Here is a 13,093-nt window from a genome sequence, read left to right as displayed (position 1 = left end):
GTAGGGTGGGCCTGGCTTTTTCTACCTCTGCTGCCAACCCAACCCCTGAGGTGGCAGCCTTCCCACCTTAGGTCAAGAGGCCTGCATTTGTCTGCTATATGCCTGAGCCAGGATCTTGCTCTTCCCTACCTAAGGGCATAAACCCAGAGACTGTTTGGTGCTCCACCCTGCCTGAGGGCCTAAGATCCATAGATTGCTTTGCTGCTCTGTCCTGACTGAGGGTTAGAACCATCCCAACTGCTTTGCTGCCCTGCTCTACCTTGCCAAAGGGGCCTCTGGACCTGGCACTTGATTTGCTAATCCCCTGATAGTGGGCAGTGCCCCAGGGACGTAGTGAGGCGGACTAGCCTCCCCCTGCGCCAGAGGGGGAGAAACGACCATTAACTCACTACAGGCCAGGATCCCGACCAGGACTCTGATGTGGAAGAGGTTTCCCTGGAGAGCCAGGATCTCTTCCCCATGCAAAAGCCTGAGACAGCTCCTGAAACGCAGATGGGCACACAGCTTGCCAGTTCTGGGGTGGGGAGCTCTGCCAGTCTGTACTGTGGGCTATATAACAACACAACTGTATGTGGGGATATCTGATGGGGTGTATAGAGGCTCACATGGATGAGGAAGGCTGCAGAGAGTCTCAGTGTGGGGCAGGTCCAGCCTCTCCGGCTCTGTCAATCCTGTATGGTAGGGAGGAGACTTTTAAAAGGGAGGAAACTGCAGCCAGCTGGGGAGGGGGGATGGGGGTTAGATCAGCTGAGCTGAATGGCTGGAACGACTCCTGAAGGGTAGGGGGGACCATCTGGGATATCTCCACCCCCAGCCCTACAGGGAGTGCAGTGAACTCCTGGGGCAGTGAGCCTGATTCAGCCACCCAGCCAGAAAGACTCCTAGAAAAGCACCATGCAGACAGCCCCAGAGTAAGATGGCATTGCTGGGCTCTTCCTCTTTGACTTGGCTCAGGGAAGAAGATATTCTTGAGGGCACTGGATCTTCCTTTTGATTTCCCCCGTTGGAAAAGACATAAGAAGGCCTGAAAAAAGATGGGGTTCCCCTATAAAGGACTAAGGAGCTGGGGCCTGGACATAAGCCACCCAGTGTAGATAGTTGGGTGTGGCCGGGGACTCCCCCCATCAGGAGGAAAAGCCTGGCAGGGGGGCTCATTTACAAGTGGTTGGGAACATGGGTGTTCGGTCAGCCCTGCTGAGAAAGGCAGGTGTAAAGAGGCTCTGAAGCTGCAAAGGTCCTTGCAGGAACCTCCTGAGAGTGGATCTAGAACAGCTGTTAAAATGGGTCATAGATGATCAGCAGCAACAGGCCACCCTGCAGCAACAACTCACCACACAACACCACCTGGTGTAGCTGCTGATAAGGGAATTAGCCACACGCCAACAGGAGCAACAACAGAACCTGGTGCAACAAATGCTGTCAGTGCTCCAATCCCCAGGAGCGAGGGGGTGTTGGCGCACACTAACTCCAGCCCCCAGCATGATGCCCATCCTAGTAAAATTGGCTGAGATGGGCACTGACAATGCCTGAGTGTTTCTCACCACTTTTGAGCAGGTAGCATCCACCACAGGGTGGGCTGTGGAGCACTGGGCCATGCTAGTGGTTCCCCATGTGTCAGAACCAGCTCAAACCACTGTGATGGAGCAAGGCCGGATGGCTACAGGAAAGTATTGAGGAGCATGTATGTTAGCTCCAGGCTAAGCAAATCCCTAGTACCATGGGAACCAAAATGGCAGTTGCTCCAGGCTAATCAAGGCACCTGGGGCCAATTAAGAACTTTCTAGAAGGCACCGGAGAGAGCTACATTGATTGGATCACCAGCAGCCAATCAGGACAGGCTAAGCAAGGCACCTGGTATAAAAAGGGGAGCTCTCTCCAGTCTAGGGAGGAGGAGCCAGAGGAAAGAAGTGTGCATGAGGAGCTGGGAGCCAGAGACACAAGGAACTAAGAACTGAGAGGGGGTACTACTGGAGGATTGAGGAAACACCATACAATCAAGCCATATCAGACACCAGGAGGATTCTATGGTGAGGATAAAGAAGGTATTTGAAGGAGGTTATGGGGAAGTAGCCCAGGGAGCTGTAGCGGTCAAGCAGCGGTTACAAGTAGCACTATAGAGACTGCTGCAATTCACAGGGCCCTGGGCTGGAACCCGGAGTAGAGGGCGGGCCTGGGTTCCCCCTAGCCCCGCTACTCCTAATCAGACATAGGAGTAGTTGATCCAGACTATGGGTTTCATCCAAGGGGAAAACCACTGAGGGGAAGAAATCCGCCAATAAGCGCAGGACCTACTAGAGGAGAGGAGGAACTTTGCCACAACTGGTGTCAGGAGTGGGATCTTTGGTGTGCACAGTGCGGCGGAAGAAGGAGGGTGATTTAAAAAACACAACAACAACAACAACAAAAAAGGAAGGGGGTTTACAATTTGTTACCACAATGGATGATGTAGTACGGGCACTGATACAGGCCACGGCGGCCCAGCAGGAGGCTACCCGTGTCCAGGCAGTTGCCCAGCAAGAAGCAGTGCGGCTGCAGCAAGAAACTAACTGCCTGCTGATGGACCAAGCTGTTCAAGACCGAGTTATGTTGCAGGAACTGGTAAGCCAGGTAAAGACCCTTGCAGAAATGAACCGTGGGCATGATGGGACACGGCTCATACGGGCTAACCATTGGCTGCAGAAAATGACGAGGGAAGATGATGTAGAGGCATACCTTCTGGCCTTTGAGAGGACAGCTCTACGGGAGGCCTGGCCTCGAGATCAGTGGGCTAGCATCCTTGCCCCGTTCCTGTGTGGGGAGGCCCAGAAGGCCTACCATGATCTGCCTGAAGAAGCTGCAGCAGACTACTCCCAGCTGAAGGCAGAGATCTTGGCCAGATCTGGGGTAACATCCACAGTACGGGCCCAGCGGTATCATGAGTGGCGGTACCGGGAAGACAAAACCCCACGATCCCAATTATATGACCTCGTCCATCTCGCACGAAAGTGGTTGCAAACAGAATCCCGGAGTCCGGAAGAGATACTAGAGGTTCTGGTCATCGACCGGTACACGAGGGCACTGCCACCAGATCTCCGCAAATGGGTAGGCCAGAACGATCCATGCACCTATGATGAGATGATCACGCTGGTAGAAAGACGCATGACAGCCAGGGAATTGACCCAACTACACAAGGAAAGCCCCTTCCATAGCAAACACCCAACCCCAACCCTGGAAGGAGGGACAGCCAAACCCCTGGGGAGTCCTAGGTGGAGGAAGAGGGGGGCTGAAAACCAACAGAGACTCCAGAAGGAAGGGATTGGCCTGAGTGGAGGGAACCCTGTGACTAAAACCCCTAGCCCACAGGATGGGAGACTGACTAGAAATAGTTATAGATGTTATGCATGTGGGGAGTGGGGACACATAGCAGCACAATGTCCCAGCACCGAAGAGCCTATGCAATGCAACTTGGGGGATTGGGAGGTCCCATGCTCCCTTATCCACCTGGCGGGCGTTGCGTTAGCCCCACATAACTATACCAGGCCAGTGAAGATAAATGGAACAGAAACTACAGCACTGGTGGACTCAGGGAGTGCTATCACCCTTATATCGGGTAAGCTGGTAAAAAGTAGCCAGCTGCTGCAAGCCAAACGTGTAGCAGTGACATGTGTGCATGGGGCCATGAGCCAATACCCCACCATCCCAGTGGAGATAGAGGTTCAGGGGAACCCCATTGAGGTGACAGTGGGCGTTGTACCTAAACTCCCATATCCTGTAGTTATTGGGAGAGACTATCCAGGGTTTGATAATTTACTTCCCCTGAGAGGCTGCAGGGAAGTGGAGACCCTGTTGACAGCGACTCATCACTGGGGGAATGTCAACCCCCAATGTTTTCTGAGTTTTCTCAGGATCTATTCTCAGCCCCCCAAAAGGCCCGGAAGACAAAAAAGGAAAGGAAGGCCGCGAAGGCTTTGGGAACCCAGATCCTGACCCAAGGCCAGAAGACTGCGCTAGTAGGCAGACGGGCATGAGCAGCCAACAGTGAAACTACCAACACGGAAGGTGAGCCGGAGGCTGGCCCTAGCCATGAGGGTGACAGGCCATTGGAAGAAGCAGAAGCCGGCCCCTGGGAGCTCAGGCAGGTTAGTCCTGGGAGAGAGACATTCGGACGGGACCAGGCAGAGGACCCCAGATATGATAACGTCAGAAAAGAGGTGGCTGAGATAGATGGGATACCAGTGGAGGGGAAGGTCCGAGGTCCAGGACCCTACTTTATAGTGAAGAAAGATCTCCTGTACCGTGTGGTGCAAATGCAGGAGCAGGAGATACATCAACTTCTGGTGCCCCGAAAACATCAAAAAGCCATATTGAGCCTCACCCACAGTCACTTGTTTGGAGGACACTTAGGGGTAGAGAAAACCCAGGCCAGGATCCTGCGGAGGTTCTTCTGGCCAGGAATACACCAAGATGTCAGGCGATACTGCACCTCTTGTCCAGAGTGTCAGCTACATAGCCCTCGCCCACACTTACGGGCCCCTTTGATACCTCTTCCAATAATAGAGGTACCATTTGAACGCATAGCCATGGATCTGATTGGGCCCCTAGAGAAGACAGCTCGGGGCCACCAACATGTGCTGGTTGTACTAGACTATGCAACCCGATACCCGGAAGCTGTCCCCCTACGCAACACAGCTTCCAAGACAATAGCTAAGGAGTTAGTACAGATCTTTTCCCGGGTTGGGCTTCCCAAGGAGATGCTGACTGATCAAGGGACACCTTTCGTGTCTAAATTGATGAAAGATCTCTGTTCATTGCTCCATGTACAAGCCCTACGGACCTCTGTATACCACCCACAAACAGACGGCCTTGTGGAAAGGTTCAATAGGACCCTCAAGGCCATGATCAGGAAAGTGGTGAGCCGGGATGGGAAAGACTGAGATACCCTATTGCCTTACCTCATGTTTGCCATCCGGGAAGTTCCACAAGCCTCCACAGGCTTCTCTCCATTCGAACTACTATATGGGCGCCACCCCCGAGGCATATTGGATATAGCCAGAGAAGCCTGGGAAGAGGAGCCAAATCCTGGAAGGAACATAGTTGAGCATGTACTACAGATGAGGGATCAGATAGCCCAGGTTACACCCATTGTACGAGAACACTTGGAAAAAGCACAGGAGACCCAACGGACCCATTATAACCGCCAAGCAAAGCTTCGACGGTTCCAACCGGGGGATCGAGTAATGGTCCTTGTGCCCACAGCAGAAAGCAAGCTGTTGGCCCAGTGGCAGGGACCCTATGAAGTAATTGAAGCCGTGGGAGAGGTAAACTATAAGGTACAGCAGCCAGGCCGCAGAAAACCGGAGCAAATTTACCACATCAATCTTCTAAAACCTTGGCATGATCGAGAGGCATGCTTAGTCACCCGGGAGACTCTTCCCAGGAGGAGAACGTACATGAGCAAGTAAAGATATCACCCGACTTGACGCCAATCCAAAAGATCGAGGCAACCGATATGATTAATCGTAACCGAGATGTTTTCTCTACAAAACCGGGGCGGACAACTGAGACCTATCACCATATCCGCACGATCCCTGGAGCCAAAATAACACCGAGACCCTACAGAATCCCAGCAGCTAAAAGAGAAGAAATCAAGGCTGAAGTAAAGAAAATGTTAGAATTAGGTGTTATTGAAGAATCCTACAGTCAGTGGTGCAGTCCAATCGTTCTAGTGCCCAAACCTGATGGTACCACAAGATTCTGTAATGACTTTCGCTGACTGAATGAAGTATCCCAGTTTGATGCATACCCCATACCACGCATCGATGAACTGGTTGACCGACTGGGTAGTGCCCGTTTCTTGACTACACTGGATCTGACAAAAGGGTATTGGCAGATTCCCCTGACCAAAGAAGCTAAAGAAAAGACAGCGTTCTCCACCCCAGACGGGCTGTTCCAGTACACTGTTCTCCCTTTTGGGTTACATGGGGCCCCAGCCACATTCCAGCGCCTCATGGATAAGCTGCTGCGCCCCCATACTAGTTATGCAGCTGCATACCTAGATGATGTCGTTATCCATACGCCAGACTGGGGAACCCACTTGGAGAAGGTTGAGGCAGTGCTACGCACCTTAAGGCGGGCTGGCCTCACCGCTAATCCTGCTAAGTGTGCCATAGGACTAGCAGAGGCTAGGTACCTGGGATATATTGTAGGAAGGGGTATAGTGAAGCCCCAAACTAATAAACTAGAAGCGATTCAAAACTGGCCCCGGCCAACCCGAAAGAAGCAGGTCCGTGCATTCCTAGGCATGGTAGGCTACTACCGTCGGTTTATTCCCCACTTCACCAGCAGGGCAAGTCCTCTAACGGACCTGGTGAAGGCTCGAGGTCCAGACATGGTAAAGTGGACTGACGCTGCAGAGGGGGCGTTTGTAGATCTTCGGACGGCCCTCTGTAATGACCCCATACTCATAGCCCCAGACTTTACCAAGGAATTTATTTTATAGACAGATGCTTCTGAGGTGGGGTTGGGGGCAGTTCTGTCACAAATGATTGGAGATGAAGAACACCCGATTCTCTACCTAAGCAGAAAGCTGCTCCCACGAGAACAGAAGTATGCAGTAGTCGAGAGAGAATGCCTCGCTGTCAAATGGGCCAGGGAGATGCTGCATTATTACCTCTTGGGCCGGCGATTTACTCTTGTGACGGACCACGCACCCCTCCAGTGGATGCAGAGAAATAAGGAAAAGAATGCAAGGGTCACCAGGTGGTTCTTATCCCTACAACCATTCCAGTTCCGTATACGGCATAGGGCTGGATGCCACCACGGCAACACTGATGGTCTTTCACGAGCACACTGCCTGGCGTCCCAAGTTGCCCAACCCTATGGTGTTGAGCAGAGGGGGGCGGGGTATGTGATGGAGCAAGGCCGGATGGCTACAGGAAAGTATTGAGGAGCATGTATGTTAGCTCCAGGCTAAGCAAATCCCTAGTACCATGGGAACCAAAATGGCAGTTGCTCCAGGCTAATCAAGGCACCTGGGGCCAATTAAGAACTTTCTAGAAGGCACCGGAGAGAGCTACATTGGCTGCAGGTGCTCCAATCAATCAGGACAGGCTAATCAAGGCACCTGGTATAAAAAGGGGAGCTCTCTCCAGTCTAGGGAGGAGGAGCCAGAGGAAAGAAGTGTGCATGAGGAGCTGGGAGCCAGAGACACAAGGAACTAAGAACTGAGAGGGGGTACTACTGGAGGATTGAGGAAACACCATACTATCAAGCCATATCAGACACCAGGAGGATTCTATGGTGAGGATAAAGAAGGTATTTGAAGGAGGTTATGGGGAAGTAGCCCAGGGAGCTGTAGCGGTCAAGCAGCGGTTACAAGTAGCATTGTAGAGACTGCTGCAATTCACAGGGCCCTGGGCTGGAACCCGGAGTAGAGGGCGGGCCCGGGTTCCCCCCTAGCCCCACTACTCCTAATCAGACATAGGAGTAGTTGATCCAGACTATGGGTTTCATCCAAGGGGAAAACCACTGAGGGGAAGAAATCCGCCAATAAGCGCAGGACCTACTAGAGGAGAGGAGGAAATTTGCCACACCACCTACTGGGACCTTGACTTGGTAGCAGCCCAAGACTATATGAGGGCAGTTCTGGGAGGAGGCATATCCTCCAGGTGCATGCCCACGGGCTTCTTTTAGCCCAGAAGCTAAAAGATCATTGCTGAACCCTTTGGACTGCACCAATGATTTTCCAACAATGCCATTTGGGTGGCAGGGGCAGTGGCGACCTTTCAGAGATTAATGGCTCACATACTCCTTCCACGTGGGCAGTACGCCATGGCTAATTTGGATGAGAGAGTCACATATAGGCCAGTTTGGGACAGCCTTCTCCACCATGTTTCTGCAGTACTACAGTTGATCGCCAAAGCCACCCTGACTACCAACCTAGCTAAGTGTCAACTGATTGGGGGGCAGGGGAGAGATCACCCTGAGCGACTCCCGAAGCCACAGGGGGCATGCCCACCCAGGAGATCTCCACCCCTAGCCCTACGGGAAGTGCCGCGAACTCCCAGGGTAATGAGCCTGATTCAGCTACCCAGCCAGAAGGACTCCTAGAACAGGGCCTCGCAGACAGCCCCGGAGTAAGTCGACGCTGCTGGGCTTTTCCATGTGACTTGGCTCCGGGAAGAAGTTATTTTTGGGGACGCTGGAATGTTTATTTTCCTTTCAATTTCCCCAGCAGAAGAGACACAAGAAGAGTCGCAAAGGGCGGGGTTCCTTCTGCAAGGCCAAAGAAACAGGCGCCTGAACATAAGACAGATAGATAATGGGCATGGTCAGGGACTCCCACCATTGGGGAGAAAAATGCGGGGGGCTGTTTTACAGGGGGTTAAACAACCTTTGTTCCAGGAGCCAGTGGGTGCGGCCGTTTTGGGCAGTTGTGAGCTAGGAGCCTGAACCCGCTCAGATTTTATCATCCTCTCCTTCCCTCTTCCCCTGCTCATAATAGCATGATCCATGGTGGAGAATTTAAGCTCTGCAGTGTTTATTTCTCTGAAATGTAAATCTCCCTCAGCCTTTGGCCAAGCCAGCACTCACCATCCCCTGTCCCTCTCCCGCCCCGTTGGCCCCACCCCCACGTACTCAAAATGGCACTGGTAGACTGTGACCTACGCAGTGTGTATTTCTCTGAAATATCAAAAACTTCCCTCTCCAACCTGTGCAGCCGACACTTCCCATACCTGGCTGGCGCGCCACGGGGGTTAAAAATCTAATGCATTGTAATGCAGGCTTGTTTATTGAAACGGCAAATGCGGAAAGAGAAATCAATATAAAATGGCCCTTTGCTTCCGACTTTGAGCGGTGCTCTGAGCTTTCTGCGACCATAGTGTTTGATGAAGTATATCTCCCAAAGTGAGACAGTTCAAAATGCATAGAGATGACAGGGCACTGGACTAGCTCAGACTCTCGGCATTCAGAATAATTCCTGCAGAGGTCTGTTTATCTTGCCGTGCATTTTGTGCTGGTCTGCAGCTTTAAGGCAAAGAGAGTGTGTTTTGGCACTCAGATTACCAGGCAGCACAGCCTAGTGACTAGCACTGCTGCATATCCTGCTGACCTGCCTAGTGCCTTCTCTGTCTCTTGGTGGCATGCCTCAGGGTAACGTCCTCCAAAGTAGGGACAGGCTTCAAAAATGTAATTAGTAACCTGCTGCCCAACTGATCTAGCAGAGAAAGGTCTAACCTGACCCAAGGTTAAACAAATTCAGATTGGAAATAAGGCATACATTTTTAACAGGGAGGGTAATTAGCCATTGGAACAACTGACCAAGGGTCACGGTGGATTCTCCATCACTGACCATTTTAAATCAAGACGGGATGTTTTCTAACAGATCGGCTCTAGGAATTATTTTGGAGCAGTTCTTTGGCCTGTGTTCTACAGGGGTCAGGCTGGATGATCACAGTGGTTCCTTCTGGCCTTGCAATCTGTGAATCAGAGAAGCACATGAAGTTACAAACCTGTCCCCTGTTGCCGTCCCTTAGCCTTACCATCCAACCCCAAGCCCCAACCCCACAGCCTACCAGCGACCCAGGATTGGTATGGGGGCCTATCTGGCGGGGAGGGGAGGTAGCAACTGTCTTACTATCTCCAGGCTCACCCCAGGTTGGGAGAGACGACCGGAGTGGTATTCCAAAACTGAAGAGACAGCAACATTTTCTCATTGTTGCCATGGAGACTGGAATTAGTACAATAACTACTTGTTCTGTTTTGCAGCTCCTGCACCTGGCGCCCCTCCCCGCCCCCCCAAACACCGGCCAGGAGTGTTTTCAACCTCTAACTGCCCAAAAAACTTTCAGGGCAGCAAAAGGAAGACCAGAGATGAGATGTTTGGGGACCTTGTGTCTGCATCTCAGAAGAGGGTTAAGAAGGCACAGATGTAGAGAGAAGGTCTCCTCACAGAGAAGGATAGAGAATTGACAAGGGACAGCCATGAGAGAGACAGACATGCAAGAACAGCTCCTGGAACTGACACAAGCAGATGGTCCTGCTGGAGAACATTTTGGTGCATAGTTCACAATCTCAACCCAGCCATGTCCTGGAGCCCACAACAGCAATGCATGCTGGGAGCAGCAGTACCCTTCTCCAAGTTTCAGCTAGAGTCAGTTCCTTCCTCACACCACAGCCCATGACAAGGAAAACAGTGGATCTTGGGCTCCCACATTCACTCCTGCTACTACAGTACAAGGGATGATTTCTTCCCTTGCCATTCTGCACCACAGGGTAAGGACAACAGTCACACTCTGCACCTATAGACATTGGTGCCTTGAACAGCACAAATGTGTGCACTCAACACCTTAGAAATGTGTGCCAGGTGTACATTGCTGTGTACCCTGCACTTTGAACTGTCTCATGTTGCGTTTTAGGTTTCACTGGTTTTATGGTTGCACTGTGTTCTGCCCAATAGAGATTTTATTATTTACACTGTTTGAATTTCACAGAAGTTTCTTATTGACACAGGTTCAGTCCATGTGTATACACATATGGCACAGTCATAAAATCAATGCACAAAGCCTAATAAAAGCCCAACAAACGTCCATTTCATAAAGTCATTATGCCCAGCCTGACAGTGTGTAATCGACATTCATGTCACCATTTCACCCTGGGCCCTGAAGCTTTGCTGTAATTGGCAGAGGCTACCTCTCCAGCTGTTCCTAACATTCCAAAAGTCTCTGCCCCAATGACCCTGGCCATTGGTGAGGGTCCACACTGGGCTTGCACAGATTGTGCCAGACACAGCACCCAGACATCCCACCAGGCAGATACTGCTCAGCAGCCTCCATCTCTTGCCACCAGACTCCTCTGTCTCCCTTTCAGCTTGCTAAATGCACACACCATTGTCATTCTGCAGCTGCTCCAGAGAGAGTTAGACAGCTCTTTTCTCCTGTCCAAGTGCACGGGAAAAGGGATGTTCAGTCAGGGAAGCAAAGGGTGAGCTGGGTCTCCCAGAATGACAGGGGAATCACAGAACCGTTGATGTCCAGAGTGGTCCTGGGAGCAAAGTTCTCTTTCTCATTACATTAAACCGGCTAAAGGCACCATGGCCCTTTCCAGACCCACCCCAGTTTAATATTGGCAAACCTGCCACGGTGATCAGCCAAGGCCTTGAAGCACCCTGGAGAAATCTCCCTTTCTGTTGATGAACTCTGAGGCCTTGTGTAGGGCTCAAAGAATGGGCACATGTGGGTCCCACCTATGGCGCCAATACAATTTTGGAACCCCAGCTGTGCAGATCCATCCATAACCTCCTGTGCATTGCTGAGCTGTCTGACCCAGGCATCAGCATGCTCTTTTAGCAGCACACACCACAGTGTGCCCTGCCATGAGAATCCTGATGGTTGATCTACTAACCCCAAATTGGTGAGCTACTGACCAGGGATGGCAAGCTTCAAGATGGCAATGGCCACACACTTTTTCAAACCACGAGGAGCTCTCATGTTGGTTTGCCACCACTGCAACTCCAGGTGAGCTTCTGCACAGATCTCTAGGAAAGTGGCCTTTGTCATCCTGAAATTCTGCCCTTGGTGGTCATCCCAGATCTGCAGTACTGTCCCATCCTGCAGTCAGGGCTAGTTGGCCAAGCCCAGAAACAGCAGGTTCCCGAGTGAAGCTGCTCCAGGAAAAGTTCAGGCACAAGTAGCTGCTTGACTTCATCCTCCTCTTCCTCTCCTTCCCAAACTGGCTCAGCAGCACAGCGGCATCTCCCAAAACCAAACATCTGGCTCTGCAGCTGAAAATACAAGTGCAGCAGCCACTGTATATTAATGATTGCCAGGATCACCGTGTCCAGCACAGTCCCCTCCAGGCTGGCTGACAGCAGTTTGAAAATGGTGCTGGCTCACGAAAGACAAGTGAATCATGGGGACAGGAGGGGAATCATGGGACCCCCAAGTCCCAGAATTCCAGTGGCTTCCAGTAGGTATCCCACAATGCGCTGTGAGAAAAATCCCAGCGTTCATAGACCCCGGGAGCAGGACAATGCATGACGGGATACCTGCCCAGAATGCTGTGCACTTATTTTGAAAAAACTCACTGCTGTGTGGGCACACTGATTCCAAGGGGCATAGGTTAAAGCCGGCCATGTGGACCCAATTTTTTTGGATTAGTTACTCTGTGAATATTTATACACAAACATATGTTCTGCAAAAGCCACCCTGTGCGGACAACAGCTTGTGAACTGTGGGTCCTCCTTGCCTTACTTGGCCAATTAGAAACTCCCTCTGCTTGTCAGACTTGTCATTCAATGGGACAACCTGGAACTCGCCTACTAGTCCAACCTGCCCCATCCAAAAGGGAGCCAATGGGAATGCTGTCTCCCCTCTTCCCCCCAAACTAACTGCTCTTGAATGGATTAGGACAATGGAAATCCATGTGAAAGACACTTGCTGTAGGCCCTTGGCACCTGCAGAGCTTTCACCCAGCATGGGAGAGAAGGGATCCATTTCCAGGAGCCACTCCACAGGTGCAGGGCTTAGAGCAGACGTAGTTTCCAGTGCAAGCACCCTGTCCTCTGCTTGCACAGGGTTCTGTGCAGTTGACCTCAGGCCTGGCCTCTCAACTTCTATTAGGCAAGATGAAGCCTGATGGCTTTTGTGATTTCTGACCCATGCCTGCTGCAGGGTGCAGTCAGGGAGGGAAGGAAGCCAAGTTTGGGTCCATGCCAGCTGGGGTCTGCAGGGTTCAGATGTCAGGCTGTGATGCCATGGAGTGTTCTGCTCTGCAGGAATGGGGAGACATGCCAAGAGTTAATAGATACAGAGGTGAAAGTGGGCCGGTACAGAGGACCGGTAAGAAGAGGTGCAGTAACTACCGGCAAGAAAATGGAGCATTCTCTCCCTCTCTGACTCCTCCTCCTGGCTCCAGCAATATTGAGGGTCTGAGCCTGGCTCCACAAATGTTCGGGGCCGGGTCTCCCACCTGGCCCCACCTGCTGCCCCCCCGCGCCTCCCCCGAGTGTGCCCCGGCCCCCCTTTGCTGCCCCCATGCACCTCCCTGGGTCCGGGAGCAGAGCATTTGTCTCTCCCTGTCCCCTGTAGCTCCATGCTGCCTGCCTGCATTAACT

At 52.0% G+C, this 13,093-nt stretch overlaps 1 protein-coding gene across 3 annotated transcripts in view; it reads right to left on the bottom strand.

Annotated features, from left to right (window-relative positions):
* The window catches only part of GNAT2 (G protein subunit alpha transducin 2), a 30,604-nt gene extending 20,942 nt beyond the window's left edge, over nucleotides 1-9,662 (bottom strand). Inside the window, exons 1-2 of one of the 3 annotated variants that reach the window (XM_039537381.1) lie at nucleotides 9,632-9,662; nucleotides 9,332-9,458 (exon numbers count right to left, since the gene is read on the bottom strand). The gene's annotated coding sequence lies outside the window, so the exon portion shown is untranslated. Of the gene's footprint in view, nucleotides 1-605; nucleotides 634-1,541; nucleotides 1,672-9,331; nucleotides 9,459-9,631 lie in introns of those variants that run through there. The other 2 variants (XM_039537383.1, XM_039537382.1) reach the window with 2 other exon arrangements.
* Nucleotides 9,663-13,093: the final 3,431 nt, after the last annotated feature.

This window comes from Mauremys reevesii, linkage group 4 (assembly GCF_016161935.1).
Source record: "Mauremys reevesii isolate NIE-2019 linkage group 4, ASM1616193v1, whole genome shotgun sequence".
Classification (NCBI taxonomy): Eukaryota; Metazoa; Chordata; order Testudines; family Geoemydidae; genus Mauremys; species Mauremys reevesii.
The sequence above is the reverse complement of the archived record's forward strand: the minus strand, read 5'-3'. Positions and strand labels throughout refer to the sequence as shown.